General features: G+C 43.2%; 1 long non-coding RNA gene across 1 annotated transcript; it reads right to left on the bottom strand.

The window, feature by feature from the left end:
* Positions 1–381: 381 nt before the first annotated feature.
* LOC126062785 (uncharacterized) lies at positions 382–5,447 on the bottom strand. The gene is made up of 3 exons (XR_007514142.1): positions 5,365–5,447; positions 3,710–3,786; positions 382–395 (listed from the first exon to the last, which is right to left on the bottom strand). It is a non-coding gene; the product is annotated as an uncharacterized LOC126062785 (long non-coding RNA).
* Positions 5,448–21,730: the final 16,283 nt, after the last annotated feature.

Genomic DNA, 21,730 nt, shown 5'->3' with positions numbered 1-21,730 from the left:
CTTTGCTGTGCCTGTCGTGTCCTGGGAGCTCACTGAGTTAGCTAGCTGCATGCAGAACGAGTTTCTGGTCAGAGAAAATGCAGTACAGCCTGTTTCTGCACCTCATGGGCAAATGTGAGGGCCCATTAGTGCTGTAGGTATTTGGTTGCTAAGGTTGGATTCCTGAGGCTGCAGAGCTCCTTTCCACAAGTGAATACAGAGCTGCAGCCCTGTCTGCCTGTCTGGGGTTGAGTCTCTCAGCCATACTCTTCACACCTCTGTTACTATCCCATCATCTTGGCCACACAGAAAAGAATATTCTTCAGCCCTTCCTCTCCTCAGAATCACAGGGGTATTTCTTTCAGGCACATGGGTCAGAAAAACTTCTTTAATCTTGAGGGATTGATTTGTTCTTTCTGTAGATGCAAAATGGATTAAAAAAAAAATTTTTTTTTTTTTTTTTTTTTTTTTTATAGGGCTGGCTAAATCATTTGTGCAGCTCAGGGCAAAATGTGGGGCTTTTGCAGGGGGAAGGAAGTCAATCTTCCATTTCCACAAGCTGCTGCCTCAACCCATGGTGGACAGGTAACCCCCAACGGGTGGGCTTGGTACCTGGATCAGGGATGGGCCCAAGGCCTCTGCCGAGTTGCCAGCCAAAGGTGCCATGGCACTGCCAGAGAAGGGTGGAGAGAGCTGCCACCTTGCCCTGTCCCAAAACACATGCCTGATCTCACTCTTCCCCATGCCCATGCCCAGGCTTCTGCAAGGATTGGAGACAGATTGTGGAATGCTGGTCTACCCCTGCCCATGGATCCAGCTACCGCCCTGGGCAGAGGACAACATTGGTTGCAGGATCTGGTGGGATGGGGGAGGCTGAGTAGGACCAGGGTACCAGGGGGCAGAGGAACGGGTGGTCAAGAACCTGTTTTGGGGAGATTGGGAGGCAATAAAAAGCGGGACACTTGTATGAGTCAAGGTTGCACTCTCCCAGAGCATGCTCCATTTTCCCATCAGACTTCACTTATAAAACAACTCCAAAGATAAAATTATTAAGAATTTCAAAATGGCAACCTCAGAGCATTAAACCTCAAGCGTGGGGTCCTTCTGAGTGTGTGGCCCTATGCGACCCTAGAAGTTGTAGACACAAGAAGCTGGCCCTGATGATGGGAATCTGCAACGAACGATGTTTCCGTGTTCTCTTTAGCCACTGGGAAGCTCAGAGCCAAAATTAATGGTTGTCTTTAATAACTATGGAAGACCTGGGGCTTACATAACACATTCCAACTTTCTGTAGTCTTGATATTCAGATCTCTCAATATTATTCTGCTGGGTTTAACTTTTGTTTCCCATTTTCCTGTTTATGTAAGAATAAGTATTATAAATACATTTGAAATCCTTTGTAAAATGAGGCAGACTGCAAATTTTAAAAAGGAAACATTTCTCCTCCTGAATCCTGACTTTACTTCTCAATTTAAAGACATCATTTAGGTTATGACAGAGCAGTTGGAATACTTGTACCACTATAGCTCTTCTGTTTGGATGTTTGGAAATTCAGAATGAAATACACTATCGATCCACCAATTTGAAAGTGTTTTTCCAGTGGCAATGGCTTTACTTGGAGCCGGTCATAACCAAGCTCCTCTGTAAACATTTTAGAAACAGAAGACCTCTCCCTAGGGCTGCTTGAATGTCTCACAACATGGTAGTTAGCTTCTCCCAGAGCAAGGTATCCAAAAGAGAGAGGAAGAGAGAGCCACAGTGCCTTCTAAGACCTAACACCATTGCTTCTACCATATTCTGTTATTAGAAGCCAGCCACTAAATCTAGCCCAAATTCAAGGGGAAGGAAATTAGGTACTACCTTTTGGAGGGAAGACTATGAAAGGATTTATGGATATACTTTAAAACCATCATAGTATCCCAAAGCACTAAGCGGCCAACCATAGATGAATTTCCACAAAGACTAGCTTTAGTAAAATCCTGGTAGTAAGAATACGGGCTTTGAGTCAAATCTGAGTTTGAAGCTACGCTTTGATCCTTACCAGTTTGTGGGATCTGGGGCAAAATGATCATCCCTGAACCTTAATTTCAGGTAAAATAAAAATAATAATAGTAATTCTTGCATGGATTATTATAATACTCGTTATAATTTATTATATTATAATCTAAATATGTAAATATAAAATATTATATTTCTTATAATATTTAAATAAGATGACATATGCAGGGACATATGTTATTTTATGACTCTGAAGCTTTTACAATTTGAGAGGATCCTCTTTAAGAAAAAAAATTCAAAATTACAATTATAAGTTAGGCACAAACATGAACATTTATTTACAATTAGAAATGACAAAAAATAACATTTTAAAAGCTGACAAATATCACAAAATATAGAAAAATATTAAAAAAAAAAAAAAACTACCTGAACACACACATTCTCTTTAAAATGCCTCTTTCCTGCATTTGGACTGCATACTTTTTAATTAGTCCTTGTTTTAGTAATCTAGTGCTGCTATGATAGAAATACCACAAATGGGTGGCTTTAACAAACAGAAATTTATTCTCTTACAATTTAGGAGGCTAGAAGTCTGAATTCAGAGTGTCAGCTCCAGGGAAAGGCTTTCTCTGTCGGCTCTGGGGGAAGATTCTTGTCATCAATTTTCCCCTGGGTCTAGGAGCTTCTCAGCACAGGGACCCTGGGTCCAAAGGACATGCTCTACTCCTGGCTCTTCTTGCTTGTTGGTAATGAGGTCCTTCTCCTCTCTGCTTGATTCTCTCTTTTATATGTCAAAAGAGATTGACTCAAGATACAACCTAATCCTGTATATTGAGTCCTGCCTCATTAACATCATTAACATCGTAGAGGTTAGGATTTACAACACATAGGACAATCACATCAGATAGCAAAATGGTGGAAAATCACACAATACTGGGAATCATGGCCTAGCCAAGTTGACACACATTTTTGGGGGACACAACTTAAAATAACAAAGATTTTATAATATCATTTTCCACAGTGAGAAAAGAAAGATAATTCAGTTTTTCTTTAGCATGATTGACCAAAATTTGTTTTTTATTAATGAGAGGTTATTATTTAATTCCACAACTCATTATTGGTAATGTCATGAACATTTTTAGTGTTGTCAAATTTGGGGAAACCGCTATCAGATGTCTTTCACGTAAGAGCTCATTTCAAGTGTTCTTGTGTAGTGAATTGATGACATTCATTACCCAGGGCTTTAGGAAGGGCTTGAAGCATTGGTTCCCCTGTAAATCCTCCCCTAGAAGCAGGTAAGGGTGTAGCATGGAGCCTAACAGTAGGTGCTTAGGAAATAGAAGAAGCTTGGCGACAACACTCATCTTCCTGCTCCATTGCCTTAGGCAGAGTCAGGGATTTCCCATGCATAATTTTATCTCCCTCCTTTTCCAGTAGCCCCTATGGGGGCCCCTGAGAAGACAGGGACAAAAACACACCCCCTGCTGTGATGTAGTGGAAGGAACACTGGACTCAATAAAAAGTCCTAAGTTTAAGTCCTGTCTTTGTCACTTATCAGCTGTGTGACTTTGGGCACATTACCTAACTTCTCTGTACCTTAGTTTCCATCTTCTCTGGGATGAACATAGCTGTGCCAGACTCATAGTATGCTGTAGATATTACTGACAAGTTATAAGTAAAAGGGCTTTATAAATTGTAAAGCATTTTTGCCAATGTATTTTTAGTTTGGTACCTTGAAGAGTCACCGAGGATTCAGATTGGACACTAGTCAGTGTCTAGGGGCATCTTAAGTCTGTTGTTCTCTGTGGCCTAAAGAAAATGGAAATTCAGATTAGATTTTAATTATATTTGGCCTATAGGCCAAGACAACAAGATTGTCCATTATTCCCACAAAAATGTATTGAGCCCCAGCTATTGCCATAATTCATCCTACTGATGGGAATTCAAGGATAAATAAGACACGGTCCTTGCTTTTTGGGACGTGGTGCTGGTAGATGGAACCCCAGACAGTCATCTGGAAGGAGGGTTCAGCTGCTAAATCTGCTAAGTTTGCGAACTTGGCCTCTCCTTCAAAGGGGCATGGCTAAATGTGGGAGAGGGGTATGGAAACAAATGAGTTAAACCCCGCGTATCTTGGAGAATATAAGGATGGGTGTCTGACCACTAGCAAAGCCATGGGAGGTTGAACGGAGCCCCACTGAGACTGGCTGTTCTTGGGGAATTTTCAGGAAAGCTTTGAAGTGCCGCCAGGACAAGGGAGGCTGCCTCATCCTGGAGGTGCATTCACTTGTAATTTACTCCTCCATGTGGGCTCCGGAGCTCTACTCTTATTAATTCATCACCCACTCAGCCCCACCCTGCTGAAAGGAAGACTGACAGAGGAAGGGGGGCCATGGGGAGAAGTCACTAAATTAAGACAGTCCTTGGGAGTGAGTGGCCAACAGATGGAATTGACTCCCGAGTTTCTCTCCTTAAAACATAAATATTTCTAAGTAAGATCACAGACTCCCTCGTCATAAAATCAATGAAACCGCAAGGGAAAATGATCTCCCGCATGACTGCCCGGCAGATATCTCCAACAGAGTCATTTCCCGTCCCACAGAGGCAGCTGTTCTGAGGCTCAGGATTTGAAATCCAGGCACCGTAGTGGAGTCTTTGAGGCTAAAAGGAAATCAACTGGTGGTTGGGTGCATGTCTGTCTTGTTTGACTTACAGAAGTTAGAACAGAAGCTAGGTTTATGGGTTCTGTGCAACCCCTACAGCAATGTGAGACTTCTTCTTGAAGTTAGAAGACTTGGGTTCAAGTTCCAGCCCTTGTAAGGAGTCCCTGCATGGTGCAAATGGTTAAGTGCACAGCTACTAACCAAAAGATTGGAAGTTTGAATCCACCCAGAGGCACCTCAAAAGAAGTCCTGGTGATCTACTTCCAAAAGATCACAGCCACTGAAAACCCAGTAGAACACAGTTCTGTTCCGAAACACGTGGTGTCGCCGTGAGTCAGAACTGACGCAATGGCCATTTTTTTTTTTTTTAATTACTGACTGGGTATCTTTGGACGAAATAGAATCTCTGTGAGCCCAGTTTCCTCATCTAATAAAATGAAGATAATAATGCAAAATGGGATCAGTCTGCCCTATAAAAAAAATAGGAGAGGATAAAGATCAAAAGAGACCTGTCTATACAAACGCTTTGTAAACCATAAAGCTCTTGATAAATAACAGGCTTTGTTATTAAAAAAATAAAAGATTCAGTTGTGCTAATGGAACCTGTTAGAACTCCTTACACTGTTGACAGAGAACTTAACCCAGATCAGCATAAACAACAAGGATGTTTTGACTTGTGTAATTGAAAAGTGTCAAAGTAGGATTCATTCAGGTGAGGACTAACATCAAACAACGTCACCAAGGGCCAGTTTCTCTCCATCTCCCTATTCTGCCTTCTATGGTACCACAGTGCTGCAAGTCTCACATCTTCATGCAATGGCATCCAGGGAAAGAGAGGTGCTCTTTCCAATAACTTCTGCAGGAGAGAGATGGAAAGAGAGGAATGAGAAAATTTCCTTTTTCCAAGTATATATCAAGCTTCATTGGCTGTCTTTATATAGTCAGGGGATCGGATATGCTGATTGACTTAGGAGAATTAAGGCCCCTCTCTAGGCCTTTTTTTTTTTCTAGGCCAACAGGCAAGATGCATGCCAAACCAACCACAAGGCTTGACATTTGGAGGAGGTTATTTTATCAGAAGAAGAGTGAGTGAATGGCGGGTTGCAAAAACAATATATAATATAGTCCACCCTTAATCTGGTCAATATCCACACATACCTATCTTTCCATAAATATACTTTAAAAAATATCCACCATCTACATAAAACACAGTCAACTTCTTCCTTTAAGAGAGACAAGCCACAATTTCATCCAGCTCAGGTTCTCTGGGTGATGTGACATTCTCACTTGGTATATGAAGCTCTTACTGGTCTTGTCAGGCCTGCTGAGGCTAAATGGTGAGTTTAACGAGGTGGATGTACTCAGCAAACAGTTGTGAACAGGGTAATTACAGTAAAAACTTACTTGGAAAAGGAAAGAAATGAGAAAAGAATTGCAGCTGCTAACCAAAGTGTCGGCAGTTCAAATCCACCAGGCGTTCCTTGGAAACTCTATGGGGCAGTTCTACTCTGTCCTATAGGGTTGCTATGAGTCATTCTACTCAATGGCACTGGGTACTGGTAAAGGTCACAGGTACATAGCCCAGATCATGTTCTGCCAGAAATCACAAGGGTGTCCTGCCCTGGTAGTGAGTATATGGCTTCTTCAGTTCTCACCTCTGGAAGATTCCCCTTTGCCCACAGCTTTGTGGCCAAGCATGGATTACAAAAAATTGCTCAGAATACAGGCAAAGTCTCTGCTTTGTTTTTCTTCTTTGTTAGGTATGAAAATTGAAGCCAGCCAAGAGATGTCAGCTATGGGGAGGGAGTGTAACACTAACCCTTACATATATATCACCAAATTTTGATCAACAGGTAAAACTTATTTTGCTATAAGTCATTTTCTACGCTACTCCCTGTCAGATTGAGCATTGAGCTCAGGGGTCATGCACCTCAAAGTAGTGTGAGTCCAACCTACTTTAAGAGTGAGGAGGCATAGGGTAAGGTCACATCAAGCCATTGCCCAAGAAAACAAACAAGTTTGCTGGAGCATTCGGAACTTTGCCTTGATAACACAAGAGACGTGATCAGGGCAAGAACAGATAGACTCACACAATGACGTGGGGCAAACCAGGGAGTAGAGCGTTAACTGTTAAGGATTTTGAACTCTGTGAGACGTTGTTACTCTGTTGTTGTTGTGATCATGTTGTAATAATTGCTGGCTTGTTTCATGTTGCTTTGAGTCTTTTAAGCTCTTCAAGCATGCCAGCAAACATTCTAGGATTTGAAAAGCTGAGAGCCACTGTGTTATCCACTTGTTCTCTAGAGTCCTCTCTGATTAAGTTTGCCAGATAAAATACAGGATACCCAGTTAAATTTGAATTTTAGATAAATGAGGACTTTTTTAGTGTAAGTATGTCCCATGCAATATTTATTTACCTGAAATTCAAATTTAGTTGGGCATTCTATATTTTTACTTGCTAAATCTGGCAATCCTACCTCTGATTCCCTTCTAGTCATTGCCAAGTGACACATGCAACTCCACATTGGGGCAAATGTTTTGTAATGTGCACCATCTAGTGGTTACATGAACAAGGAGGAAACCAAGAAACTTCTCCAAAAGCCAACTTGAAAATAGGAATGGAATAAAGCTGAAAAAATAAAACAAAACTATGCTTTAGTTAAAAAAAAAAACAAACTTTTAAAGCTCTTTTGGCTTCCTTCTTTGGACGGAGTGTCTGTGATTAGATCAACAGTATAAATTGTCTGGTGAATATTTGAAATCCTTTGTGAGTCATCAAGTGTTTAAACAGCAACACCCACCTGGCCGAGGCCTTGGGCTCCTCCATTAACACCTAAATGCTAATACACAACCTTGGCCTTGATCTAGTGTGGTTTCTAGTGTTCCTAGTGATTATTTTACAATAAGCACGTGGCTTCTAGCAGTATCTATCAAGTACAATAAATGTCAGGCCGGGGCAATTTTATTAAACCCAAATAGGCCTGTAGAGAGACACAAGGAAGCAAGTATTTCCTGTTTTCTGTCTTACTGAGCGGGGCATAGGGCTAAGTACCAAAGGGAATTGGCCAATGGGCCTCACTCTGGCTACACGTTACAATCACCTTGGGTGTCTGTTCAAAATATCAATGCCTGGGCCTTACCCACAGAGATTTTGATTTAATTGATTTGCAGCAGGCCTCAGGCTTGGTATTTTTTTTTAAAAAAAAAAAAGCTTCCCAGAAGAGTCTAAAAGGAAGCCAGGGTTGAAAACCGCTAGTAGTTGATAGGGCACAGATAGGAAAGAGGTGTGATCCTTGAACAAGTTACTTACCTCCTCTGAGACTGTTTTCTCATTTGTAAAACAGGGATAATTTAACTCACCTGCTTGAATCCTTGGGGCGATGAAGTGTGAGTAACACGTGCTAAGCTGTTAGCCCTGTAGCTAGCACGTGACAGGCTTCAGTAACTTACTGTTCTTCCTCCTGGCAGACAAGGTAAGGGGATGGATTGTTACCACACTGGAGGAAAGAATCCATATCTGGGATGTAGGCTAGTGGGTTCGAACCGCCAATCTTTCAGCTAGTAGCTGAGTGCTTAACCATTACACCACCAGTGCTCCTGTAATCTGGACATGGGCCAAATCTTACCATAGGAAATGAAAGGGGTGTGAACATCCAGTCCTGCCAACTATGCAGGCGCAGGGTGTGAGTACGCAACTTAACCGCCTTGACAAAGAGGCAGGGCCTTGGTGACCTCTAAACTCAACAGAGTCTTAAGGGGATTGAGGCCCTCCCCTTGCAGCTCCCACAGCTCTCAGCTGACAACTATTACAGAACGCCTCAAATTATAATGATGTACTTTAAAAATAACGTTTATGGCCCTACCCCAGACCTACAGAACTAGGACTGTGGAGGGTGCGGTCAGAGAATTTGTTTTAACAAAGGATTCCGACACACACCAAGTTTTAAAAACCACAGCTGAACATGTTAACTTTTTCACCACCTGTGATTGCGTGTGTGGATCTAAAATTATATTAGAGATTGCTAGTATGCTCTCCAAAGTAGTCACACGTCAACAGTATTATGATGGTTTCCATTGCTTTTACATCCTGTGAGTTCTTAGTATTGTCTGCCTCACTACATGTCAATTTGATGGGTTTGAAGTGGTATGTTATTTTCATTGTACACCCACTCCTCACTTATTGACATGGTTAGGTTCCAAAGACCAGGTCGTTACGTGAAAATTGGCATTATGCAAAAATGGAGGATGACCACATCAGTGAAACCTGCCAGAGCTGGAACTCAACAGGATCGCCTTGTTTTCCCAGGTCTCATAAATGTTCTGCCTTTAACAGTGTGCAGTCCTACCGCTATTCTATCACTCTCTATTAGTGAAAATATTTAAGTTTTCCTTCTCTGGCAGGTTTCCACCTTACCCATGTTCCAGCTTTCACAGGTTTTACTGTATTATATAGTGATGTTATATATTGTTTATTGTACTATATATTGTTTATGTGTGATAAGCCCCAAATTCAGGGTCGTAACTACTATCCAGAGAAAAGAGGAAGGGGAATGGGCAGAAGGGTTTAACTTTATCTGCAAACTTTTTTGGTATATAACTAACTTCTGTTTCCAAATTAAATTTTTGTTGTGTTTAGTTGTAGGATTAATACACAGTAGAAACAGAAAAAGCTTACTGCAAAAACTTTGAAAAATGAAAGTGTATGCACAGCAAATAACTCAAGGTGTTAAAGTTCTTAAAAGTTGCATGTAGGTCCATGGGTGCTCATTATATTATTTGCCATACTTTTCTGTATATGCTTGCTGTACTATATCATAAAAAATTAAGAAATATCTGTGTTAAAAAAACAAACAAAAATAACATTTACGTCTATAAAAGCAGAAAATGTAGATAGTATTGGGCAACATAGAAAATAACCACCCTAATTCCAGAAGAGCCACTATCAACATTTCACAGCATTTATTTCTAGGACCTTTCTCTCTCTAGTCTCTATTCCCCTAAGTTGAGGAGTCCTAGTGGTGCAGTGGTTAAGAGCTCAGCTGCTAACCAAAAGGTCAGCAGTTCAAATCCACCAGTCACTGCTTGGAAACCTTATGGGTCAGCTCTACTCTTTCCTGTAGGGTTGCTATGAGTTGGTATCTACTCGACAGCAACAGATTAGGCTTTTTTTTTCTTTGTGTATGATTTTATAAACTAATTTTCCCCCTAACCTTATCATTATATCAAGAGCATTTTCCAATGCCTTTAGTACTTTTTGAAAACACAAATCTAAATGGCTGCATAGCCCAAACCAAACCCAACCCATTGCCATCAAGTCCATTCCAACCCAAAGCGGCCCCGTAACAACAGAGTAGGGTTTCCAAGGCTGTAAATCCTTAGGGAAGCAGACTGCCATATCTTTTTCTCCTGCGGAGCGAACCAACGACCTTTCCATTCACAGCTGAGCACTTTAACTACTGTGCCACCAGGGCGCCTTAATGGCTGCATAGTAGTATTTCAGCGGTTCCTAAACTTTAGGGTATATCAGAATCACCTGGAGGCTTGTTTAACACAGATTGCTGCCCTAGCCCAGGCTTTTCGAATTCAGGGAGGGGGGAGATTGGCATCTCTAACAAGTTCCTAGGAGATACTGGGCTGTTGGTCCAGGAGCCACACTTTGACAACCACTACATCATATGGCTGTCTTGTTTGTAACTCACTTGTCTGCCTCCCTCTCTAGTCAGGTGGCAAGGACCATGATTTATGTACCTCTGAATCCCTTGTGGCTAAAACAGTGCCTATTGTATGGATGCTTTTCTGAGCACAGGGCCCTGTGCAACTGCACAGGTTGCATACCCATGAGGAACCCTCTGTGGCCCTGAGGGCTGAACTGGACCCTAGGAATGGAAGCAGCAGGAAAACACTTTGGTTCTCCCACATTTCTAGCCAGTCAGCAACGGAATAAGTGAATGCATCCCGTATCGCCAGAGATGGTTCGGAGGCAGTTGAGTGACGGCTTGGGAATTTTGCAGACAGAATTGAAAGGGAAGAGGATTTGAGAGTTGAGTGGGATGGTGGGGTGGTGATGGAGGCAGAGTAAAGAACCTCTATGGTCCATTTTAACCTTAAGACTCTGTGATTCTGAGTTCACCAATGCAAAAGAATGGGGTGTGGTCTCCAGAGACTTCATGGGGGAGCTGGGGTATGACCCTACTGGTCGGGTAGGATTTAGAAGTTAGACAAGGAGAAGATAACTTCCAAATATTTTGGGGGCAGTGGGGGTTGTGAGAAAGCATATGCTAATCCATACAGAGTTAAATAAAACAAACCCAGTCCCTAGAACTTCTACATGTAATGCCTCATCTTTGGTTTTACAGAGAAATTCAACATAGACTAGATAGTCTTCTTGAAGAGATACCTTATCCACAAGTTCATGAACTAGCCGGGATCAGAGCTAGTTATTGCAGAGCCATTGCTGCTGCGACTTCTTCCTTCTTCCTCTTTTTCCTTTTCCTCTTGCTCCTTCCCCCTCCTTTTTCTCCTCTCCCCCGCTTCCCTCTTCCCCTCTATTCTCCCCCTCCTCCTTTTGTGGTTGTTCTTCTTTTTCTTCTTCAATCATGTGAGTTTCTACATTCATAAGGTGTTCCTTTAGATGAGTGCACTATGCAATACTGAAGACTTAATAAGAAACGGCGTTAAAATCAGATTTCACATTGAAGCTTGAAATATTTTAGAGACAAAATCTGTCACTCTCAGCATATCTACTGAGGTGCTCTGGGTTTTTTTGTTTTGCAGAAAAGGCTGTAAGGCAGAGAAGCTGTCTTGTTTCAATTTCAGTTTCTGTACTTCTGTATTTTACCACAACAACGTATTTATCGTAAATGCTACAACTCTGCTTACAATTTAGTCCAGGATAAGAACTCAGAGCTCCATTTGTTCTTTGAACAAAATAGGCTTTAGGATAAACTGTAGGGTGAGAGGGAGTTTTTTGATGGAAGTTTATTTTCACATACTCTCCAAATTCGCAAGGTATCTCTATAATTATAGTAGTAACTCTAATAATCATGAAAAAATAATAGATGCAATTTACTGGATGTCTCTTATTTGCCAGACATTGATCAGGATACTTTACACGTATTATCTTTTTTAACTCTCAAAGCAGCCCTGTGGATCAGGTTCTATATCCGCATGTTACACATGAGGAAACTGAGGCTCAGAGTTTGTTTCCTAAGATGACACAGCTGGTAAATGGCAGAGCTATTTTTTACACCCAGCTTTTCTGTCTGCAAATTCCTTGCTCTTTCTACTCTGATATTCTTGTAAGGCTATGCTGCATAGTTCCTCTAAGATCATGCCTGTGCTGGAGAGGTCTCTACTGAGCCCCTCATATATCAATGGCATTCAGTTTCCAGCCCTAGCCACCCAGTATTTTGAGGCACTTGAAACCAGGTTAAAAATATATTCACTTCCTTCTAGTTGGCTCAAGAAGTCAAATATCATATTTTTGTTTTTTATGGCACTTACCTTTGAGTAGCTGAGTCACCTATAAGAAGAGGGTCTTATTGGTGCCTTTGTGATGGTACTAAAGGCTATATCTAAGGATCTTATGGACCCCTCCTTGGAAGGAGGAACAAGAAAACAAGCAATGATTTATGAAAAGAGATATACCAACCCAGAAACTGGACTTCAGCATCAACCCATTCTTCATACTTCAAGGCATCTTGTGCTGAAATGATGTCACTTCCTCTGGGAAGCCTTCCACGACCTGCCTCTGCTCCAGGCCCATGAACTATCCCTTCCGGATTCCTCCTGTGTTCACACCTCTGCTCTTGTTCTCAGTACACTACATCAGCTGAGGTTGGGTGAAGCATATGTATGCACACATATCACCTTCTCTAGACTATGAGCAACCTGGACAGAGCACAGAGTTGGTCTAGACTGGCTCCAACCTTCTCAGGGAGTCTGTGGATACCCAAGAAGAAGGGGTTCCAGGACACGTGCAGTAGATAGTGGGCTGGAAGGAGCCACTTTTGCAGGGCTTTGCTTGGGGACTCAGGATTGCATGAATTAGTACTACACCAGGGAGAGCTTTGAAAATCTTGATGGTTCAGTGCTGCAGTAAGTCTTGTCTACATCACAGCATGTAAGTTTTCTGAACATCCTAGAAAGTTAGTCTCTTCTCTGCAACCCCACAGAACCTGTACATAAACCTGCCTCAAGACTTACCACATTTATTCCTTCATTCACCAAGCATTTATTGAGAGCAAATATGCTCGCAGTTGTGCTGGGTACAGGGGATACAGTAGTGACTGACACAGTCATGGACCTTGTCCCCATAGAGCTTATAGACAAGGAAAGAGGCTTACAATCACTCAGATTGAAATCGTTCATTTCCATGTGGGGTCTCCCTAGTACACTGTGAACTCCTTGAAGGTACAGATTAGGTTGTATCCTTTTTTTCCTTATTGGCTCTACAGCATGGCCTTGAATGAGTCAGGCTCCTTTCTTAGCTTCTATACAATTAGAAAGTTAAAAACGATGACCTCCAAGGCCTCTTTCCACTGTGAGGGTTTATGCTCTAAGAGATGACACCTAAGTCCCCTTAACCTCCAATGAATAACAAAACCTGGTTCCCCTTTCTTCCATATCAGTCCCAAGTGGTTGTATTCAGGTGGCATATGTCCCCAGAGAATATGTTCCACCCAACCCCATTTTCAAAACCTTCCATGAAAACAAACAGAGAAAAGAAAACAAATCCTATAAACCACCCTGGACCTTTGTAGTGCAGATCTCCACCTCAGGGAACCTAGTGTACATTCCAGAGCAGCAGGGCACAGAGCAGGACCCTGGCCTGGCGATCCCTGTACCCCTGCTGACACAGCACAAGGGCCAGAATGGGAAGGGTCACAGGCAGACACACACATCGCACGACACTGCAGAGGGTTTCAAAACCTCAAGGGGCTGTTTCGGTTCAGCAGCTCCTGTGGCTTGAATAAGTTAATCAGTGATGACATGAGATTAATTTATAACTTGACAGCGGACAAGATAGTTCAGACTTTGGTGGCATGGCACTGATCTGTGGCGTAGGACATTGCTCAGAAGACAGCTGGGTCTGCAGCTTGCTACAGAAACTGAGGATTTCAGGTCTACAATGGTTCCTGGTCCAAAGAGTGGGAAAATGTGCTGAGGTCTCTCCCTTCCTCTCCCTGGCACATGTGCTTAGAAGACTGTCCATACAACAGCAAGGCCCTTTTGAAGAAAAGTTCAGTTAAAAAAAGTCCAGTTAAGAGGGAGCGTTAGCATGCCAACCCACCCCGCTGATCAACTGTGTGTGATTGGGCAGGGGAAGAGAGCAATAGGGAGAGAGGAGGTAATGGAAGGATGTGAAAGTATGCACAGAGAGCCAGAGGGGGTGAGAAGGTTGTTCCTGCGGCTGAAGTTACCCAGCTCATGGATTGCTCCTACTCCAGAGAAGGGTCAGGCTTCAAGGATCTGAAGGATCTTTGAGGATCTACCCCACCCTTTCCACACACCTCCCTCTATCCTTTCTAACTTTAGACCCCTCTTCTAGGCCCCAAAAGACAGAAGGAAAACATGATATGCAGGTCCCTCTGGAGCCTAACTTTTATGCTCCCGATACTGCTTTTATCTCCAATAAAATTACCCCCTTTCTGTCACGTTGGAGAGGTATGACAGTCTGTGGATGTTGGCTGTAGGTGGTTCTGTTTTGCCAGCTTCGGCAACCTCCTATTTATGGCCAGGGCAGCTTGGGATTCTTAAGTCAGGCCTGTTTATCAAGGAAGCCCCTAGCAATGCTGCCCTGATGGACTCTGGGCTCAGTAAAGCTTTTCCATGAGGCCACAGTCTAGCTGGAGACAGAAGATAAATGGAACCAAAAACAGGAATGAGGCCTGCATTAAAAATGGGGGTGCATCTCTGTGGGCTGCTGAAATTGGGCTTCCTGCTTGAAAGGGCTCTGGGGGCTCAGCTGAATGGTGGTTAACTGAGGCTTAATTTCTACCAGAAGCCTGATTCTTGTCATTTTGACCCAGTCCTACTTCCTAAACACACTCCATGTAGTATCCCATCTCCCTGTCATTGTTCATACTCGTCATTTGGTCCAGAATGCACTTCGCTCCACTCTTCACACTGCTCACTTTATCAACCATCAAGACCCAGCTGAGGTGTCTTCCCCGAGAGCCTTCCACAAAACTTTAGGTTGAACTTTGGCCTCCTTTTCTCTGCTTCCACAGCAGCCCTGTTTCCTTATACTTATTGCAATGATATGTTGAGTTCTCAACCCTGATAGGCAGATCAGGGTCACCTGATGGACCTTGTTAAAACACAAATTCTAGACGCCTGAACCACAGTCTATTGGGGTGGGGTTTTGAAAGCTGGGTTTCTGTTAGTTTCAGATGCCAGGTTAGTGCTGGGTATGGGTCTCTCCTATCCTTCTAGACTCCAATTTCCTTGATGTCTTTTCTAGTCTCTGTTCCCTAGGTGTAGGCACAGGGCTTATGGCATGGTGACCCCATGTAACTGCATAGACAGCCCCTAGGCCTAGCTGAAAGGGATGCAGAAGCATGAGGCCCATGCCCTTTAACTTACAACATTTTCATTCGTTCATACCTCCTGTTTTGTGCCCCAGACACTGTGCTGGGTTCTGAGGCACAAAAGCAAAACTTGCCACAGTCTGCCCTCACCACAGCTTACAGGGGAGCTAGAGGTGAATCAAATGTCCTCACATACAAGTAATTACAAATTGCAACACAAGTGTTATAAGGGAAACACAAAGGTGCTCTGAGAACGTGTAATAGGGACTCTAGTATAGGCTGAGAGGTCAGACCTAAACAGGGCTGGTGAAGGAGGGGAAGGGCAGGGGAGTGCTCTCATACTGGTTTCTTAGAATTGTTCTAATTTGGAAGCCAACTGGGGAGTACTCGAGGTTTAAGGCACTTTAGATAATTTTTTTTTTTTTTTTTAAGATACCCCAGAGTGGCATAGTGGTTAAGAGCTATGGCTGCTAACCAAAAGGTCAGGAGTTCAAATCCACCAGCTGCTCCTTGGAAGCCCTATGGGGCAGTTCTACTCCACCCTATAGTGTCACTAAGAGTTGAAATCGACTCAACGGCAACGTGTTTGGTTTTGGTTTAGACATCCCAGATGGTCTCCAAGAGAAGCTTCTACTCATATCCTCCCTACCACCCAGCCTCCATTTCTCCTTTTCTGCCATCTACTCTTGCCAGGAACCTTTGGGAGATAATATATTTGTAAACAGAGGAAAGACCTGTTTCTGCATGATGAGGGCTGCCTGCTAGCATATACAGTGTCTTTGCTGAGTTACAAAGAGGTGCACCTCTGAACTGACACTAACTCTGCACTTGACACATGGCCTGGTCAGTGGAGTACTGGCTGGATTTAAGCCCCTACTGCCTCCCATACACACCCTTAGCCAAGCACTCTCATGCAGTAAACAACTTGAACAATGTTCTATGGTGGCCCGCTGCATGTCCTCTTGAGCAGGACATTCATTCTGGCGTCTTGGCTCCCCTCATGAGCTGGAAGATTTCTTCACTCTAGGAGGAGATAATTACATCTTCTTTTTATGGGTATAAATCTGCACGAACATTTAGAAAGGAATTCATATGTATTTTCTGAAGGACTGGGTGTTTTTCTTATCTAAATTGAAATAAGGATTCTTTTCAATGTGCTCCAAGAGAGTTCTTTCATATGGTAATTCACACACACTCTGGCTGATAAGCCATAGACTTGGCATAAGGTTCAAAGCAGAAATTGTGTTCAGATGAGGCACAGGGATGCTTTTTGATCTGATTTGCTTTTAGCCACTGACATTGGAATAATTTTGGCGTCCAAGTGGCAGTGGGCCTGAAAAACATGGCAAAACAAGATCTCTTTAAATTAAGTCTGGAATACCTAGAATGGGTAGAGGACTCCTTGCTACATTAAAAAAAAAAAAAAAAATTACATTAGGGAGCTAAAAAAGAAGCATTTTCTGGTGTAAGATAACTCTTGTCACATAGCAGCAAGTCAGAAGATTTGAGCGGGTATGGCCCTTGAAGCTACATTATCCATATCCTTCCTTTTACCAGTAGTGAAACTGAGGTTCAGAGAGAGAAAGTGGCTTGGCCCATGTGAGTGGCAGAGCCTGAACTGCTCATGGTTTATTCCCCAGATTGCAGCCAACAGTGTCCATTATGAGGATGGTATGAACTAAATGTGGGGTGGGAGGGCAGGGGGAGGAAACGGGTGGGAAAGAGACACCAGGACAAGAAGATACAGTGTCTCACCAAGTCCAGTGTGGTCTCTCAACTTTCAGTTATCAGAAGCTGCTCCTCCTACCCAAGAGGGGTTAGGGATAAGCCTCATCTTCAGGAGAAGGCACCAGCAGTGGAGTGGAAACTGGGAACGGTAGAAGGGAAGATCGAAGCTAACCTTACAGACACAGGAAAAGACTCAAGTGAATTGCTTGTACTTTACTGTTTCACAAATGATAGTATTAACTGACGGAAGCGGAGGAGGGTTGAGTGTCAAAGTGACATCCTACCTTGGGTCCATGTCTTTCCATGTCTGACATTTGAAGAAACACTTTCAGTTGTGAAGATAAGATGAGCTAATGGGTTCTAAGCCCCTAGTTGGGTGTCTGGCTCACAGTGGGTGCTCAGTAAATAGTAGCATTTCTCAATGGAGATGCTGTTAAGAAAAGGGAAAGAGGAAAGGAGCTATATATCTACCATCCATCCATGCATCCATGCATCCTTCCATCCATGCATCCATCGGTCCATGCATCCATCCGTCCATGCATCCATCCGTCCGTCCATGCATCCATCCGTCCGTCCATGCATCCGTCCGTCCATGCGTCCATCCGTCCGTCCATGCGTCCATCCGTCCGTCCATGCGTCCATCCGTCCGTCCATGCGTCCATCCGTCCGTCCATGCGTCCATCCGTCCGTCCATGCGTCCATCCGTCCATCTGTCCACCCAACATCTATCTAAACATCTCCTTTAACCCCTTCAACCGCTTCAACGATGCTTTCTCACAGATGAGGAAACAAAGAGGATAAGCTTCTTGCCCAGTGCCACACAGCTGGAATAAAGCAAAACTTGGTTCTTGTGGTTCCATATCATTTCCAACATGCCATGCTAACTTATTTTTAGACTCTTCATAATTTCTGTCAGCTTCAGCTGACTCTTCTTTTCCTTGCTCCCACACCTTGCCCTCCCTCCCCAGAGGACATGGTCCCTGCGTCCGTGTGCATTTGAATAGAGGTGTGGCAGCTCATAAACAAGGTCTGACTTTGGAAGACAAGTGTGTTGAGAATGCTGGAAATGGAAGTCCCTTTCCCAAAGTTGCAAGATCAGGGGACATTCTGGGACCATGCAAAAACTTCCTCAGCAAGCTACACTCTGTTCTGATTCACACTAGGAAAGTCAGCATAGACATTTCAAGCTGAGGTTGCCGCTCGCTCTGTCAGTGACAAAGTTCCTGAGGAGTCCAGGGCCCTCTTCCCTTCCCTTGCCTCTTGTTTACACTTCTGGTGATGAGGTAGGAATAGCTTCAAACAAATACCTTCTTCATTTCTTTTGGGAAGTTGTACTACAGATTAGGGAGTTGTGAGTTTTTCATTAACATTCAGTTCTCTAATGAATTTTGCCAGAATTTAACTCTAAAAAATAAAATCCAGTATTTCCATTTCCTGTTAAGGGCGTAGGTGAATCTGGAAAGGCAAATTCAAAAGGTGCGCTTTTCTCATTCTGAAGCGCACATCCAGGACTACTGACCGGGCTGGGAATGAGAAGACCTAAGCTTTGGTTCTGGTTCCCGCCCTGCTGCCTGTGTGATCGCAAATCAGTCGTTTAACCTCTCTGGGCCCAAATGCTTGCTAAGGACTTTTTCAAATATTTTATGATTATGAACGCTGAGAGAGATATCTCAATAACGTAGTTCCTGGGTAGTGCTAAATTTCACATGTTCACCATGGCCAATGATACTTAACAAATCTAGAACTTGCTTTTGATTGGAACAGGGACAGGTGTTTAAAGTAAAGGCAAGATCTTCTGGGTCTGTGGGTTTGGTAGGTCAATCAGGCTGTAGAGTCCTGGGCATTTTACGCTGAAAAATATTTCCCATTTGCTTAAAATAAAATCCTGAAGGGTAAGTGGTGTTTCCAAATTCCACTGAGATGGAGCCTCAGAACTTGAGAACTTGACCATGTAGTCCAGACTCCTCAATGGACAGGTGTGAAGGCCCAGTGTCTGGGAATGAAGTTTCCCAGGACGTCTGGAGAGTTTGAGACAGAACCTGGCTGTCATCATGTCCAATCTAATGCCGGTGCCATGGGACTGTGCTTTCCCTTTGTAGGATGCAAAGCTGATTTGAAGGACAAAGTATTATAGAAGTTATACAGGCATCTTAAGAACAACATTTTTAGTGAAAATGAAGATTTATGTTTCTATTTTCAGTTTAACGTACATCCAGACCCTGCACTTCTTCAAACACTACTCTGGACGTGTAGATTCACATTTCCTAAAGGACAGTGGTTAAGAGCTACAACAACCTACGGCTGCTAACCAAAAGGTCAGCAGTCTGAATCCACTAGCTGCTCCCTGGAAACCCTATGGGGCAGTTCTACTCTATCCTATAGGGCCACTATGAGTCAGAATCAACCTGATGGCAACAGGTTTGGTTTTTTTTTTTTTTTAAAGCCACCCCAGTGAGCAACTCTTAAATAATTCAAAAAGAATTGTCAAGGCTGAATGCACACCAAGGTTTCCATGTGCCCAACTCAGCAGATTCAGGTATGACCCCTACCGAGCCTGGACTCTGAACCGGCGCTAACATTCTCTACGCTCAATGACCACTTCACACAATGAATTCATCTGTGTAATTGTGCTTAGCTGTCCCAAGATTAACTCCATGTTTGCATGAAGATCAAAATGCTTACTTTAAAAAGTTTGGTTTTCTTCAGTTTCTGTCTTATCTGGCGAGGCATTCGTGCTTGGAATTTCCTGGGCTTTTTAAAATCTCTTGTAGGGATTGAGAATGTGAGGGCAAAAGTAGGGAGTGGGGTGTCTTACCTCTTATTATTTTCCTTTTTTTTGAAACAACAATTGGTAATCGTTCTTCACTGTCCTGGTGTTCTCTTGGCAAAGGCATCCCAGACCACTGGGATCTTAAAGTGGGTAATAGCGTTCTTATCCCCATCGGGAAATCCTATACTTGTTAGAACATGATCTAGAATTCTGCTTCATTAAAAAAATTTTGATTGAAGTATAATTCACACAAAGAGGACACACCTGAAGTGGACGGCTGGATAAATTTTCATATACGCATATACTTCCGCTTTGCTTATTTTTCAGTTTTTCTTTTTAATATCTTCAGCTTTTGTTCAGTATTACTTAGTGCCAGAAGATTCTGTTCTGGGCTTTGCCAAGGACAGTTGCTTCAGAGTGGGGAGGAGGTCAACATTCAGAGCACTGGGAGGGTGGTGGCATGATTCAAAGCAAAAGATCTGACTGTCTACCGTTTTGCCTCACTTGCACTCTAGCCACAAGCTCTGGGAGGAACGCTGGAAGGCACACCGCACGCTCGCTCACAGTGGGGATGGGCAGGTAACAGGGAGCCATTTGAATGGAGTGGGGTGTTTCCACTTAATCATTACCATTGCTGACATCAATGAAAAGCAAGTAATGCGTATTATCTGCATAGGTGCCTATAATGAGTGGAAAGGAACCCACGCTCTTAGTAAGTGCTAGGAGGAGGTAGGTGGCAGAATACAAAACTGGGAGTGGGGAAACAGTGTGGTTTGTATTTCAGCTTCAATGTACCATTGTTTTTGGTGGTTGAACAGCCCAAACTGCCCTGGCTATTTCAAAACGATGTCAGAAGGGGAGAGGTTAGGCTCCCCAGCATGTCCAGTGGGTGCCCAGGACACAAGTCAGCCTGGAGAACAAATACACCCTTTTTGGAAATAGGAAGCCGACTGTTTACTTTGTCAAGTAATGCCATAAAAGAGCTTTATAAGTTGATTTTCAGCTCCTGAGCTTTGGACTGACCCCTAGACTTGTCTCAAAAGGATTCTTCCGGAGGAAGGAAAGTGCTGAGGCTCTCATGGCCAGTGCTGGGTCAAATGACAATTTAAATCAAGTAGAACCTCCTCTGCCTACAAGTTGAAGCAGCTCAGGCAAACACCACCAAGACAGCTTTGAAACAAAGATGACAAGATGACTATTTCAGCCTGAATAGAAATCACAACCTAGCTTCAAAATTCATTTTGTTAAGTTTTTTAAAAGTTGGGACCAGAGGCACTACAGCATTCAGGGGACCCTAAATACAATTCATTTATTTAATCCATTCATTCAACAAAGAGTTATTGAGTGGATATGCCAACATGTATGGACTAGGGATATGTAGTATGAGTGCTGGCAGCATTAAGGGACCATTTGAGGTGTGAGGTCATGTATTTAAAATGAGAGCAGCCAGCGTGGTTGTGAGTTTTTCTTGAACCTCTTTCAGCTACATGGGGTCAGGTGCTAAGTAAGCTGACAGTTGGATTTAACCAGGGTTGTGGTTTTGCCAAGGAGCCCTGGTAGCTCAGTGTTAACGAGCTTGGCTGCTAACAAAAGGTCAGTGGTTCGAACCCACCAGCAGCTCCTTGGGAGAAAGATGTGGCAGTCTGCTTCTGTAAAGATTACAGGCTTGGAAACCCTATGGGGCACTTTTGCTCTGTCCTATAGGGTTGCCATGAGTTGGAATTGACTTGATGGCAATGGGTTTGGTGATTTTGCTGGGAGTCCCTGAGTGGTACAAATGGTTAACATGCTCAGCTTCTAACCCAAAGGTTGGCACTTTGAGTCTACCCAGAGCCACCTCAGAAGAAAGCCTGGGCAATCTACTTGCAAAAAATTGGCCATTGAAAACCCTATGGAGCACAACTCTACTCTGACACACATGAAGTCCCCATGATTCGATGGCAACTGATTTTCTGGCCTGTTTCAGACTCAGAACTGACACAGCATTGGCAAGTTTATGGTCTTACAAAACCTGAAACACGCTTTGCAAGTGAATGATGAAGATACAAAAAATATTGCAT

This window comes from Elephas maximus, chromosome 19 (assembly GCF_024166365.1).
Source record: "Elephas maximus indicus isolate mEleMax1 chromosome 19, mEleMax1 primary haplotype, whole genome shotgun sequence".
Classification (NCBI taxonomy): Eukaryota; Metazoa; Chordata; class Mammalia; order Proboscidea; family Elephantidae; genus Elephas; species Elephas maximus.
Note: the sequence above shows the minus strand (reverse complement) of the source record. Positions and strands in the feature narration are given on the sequence as shown.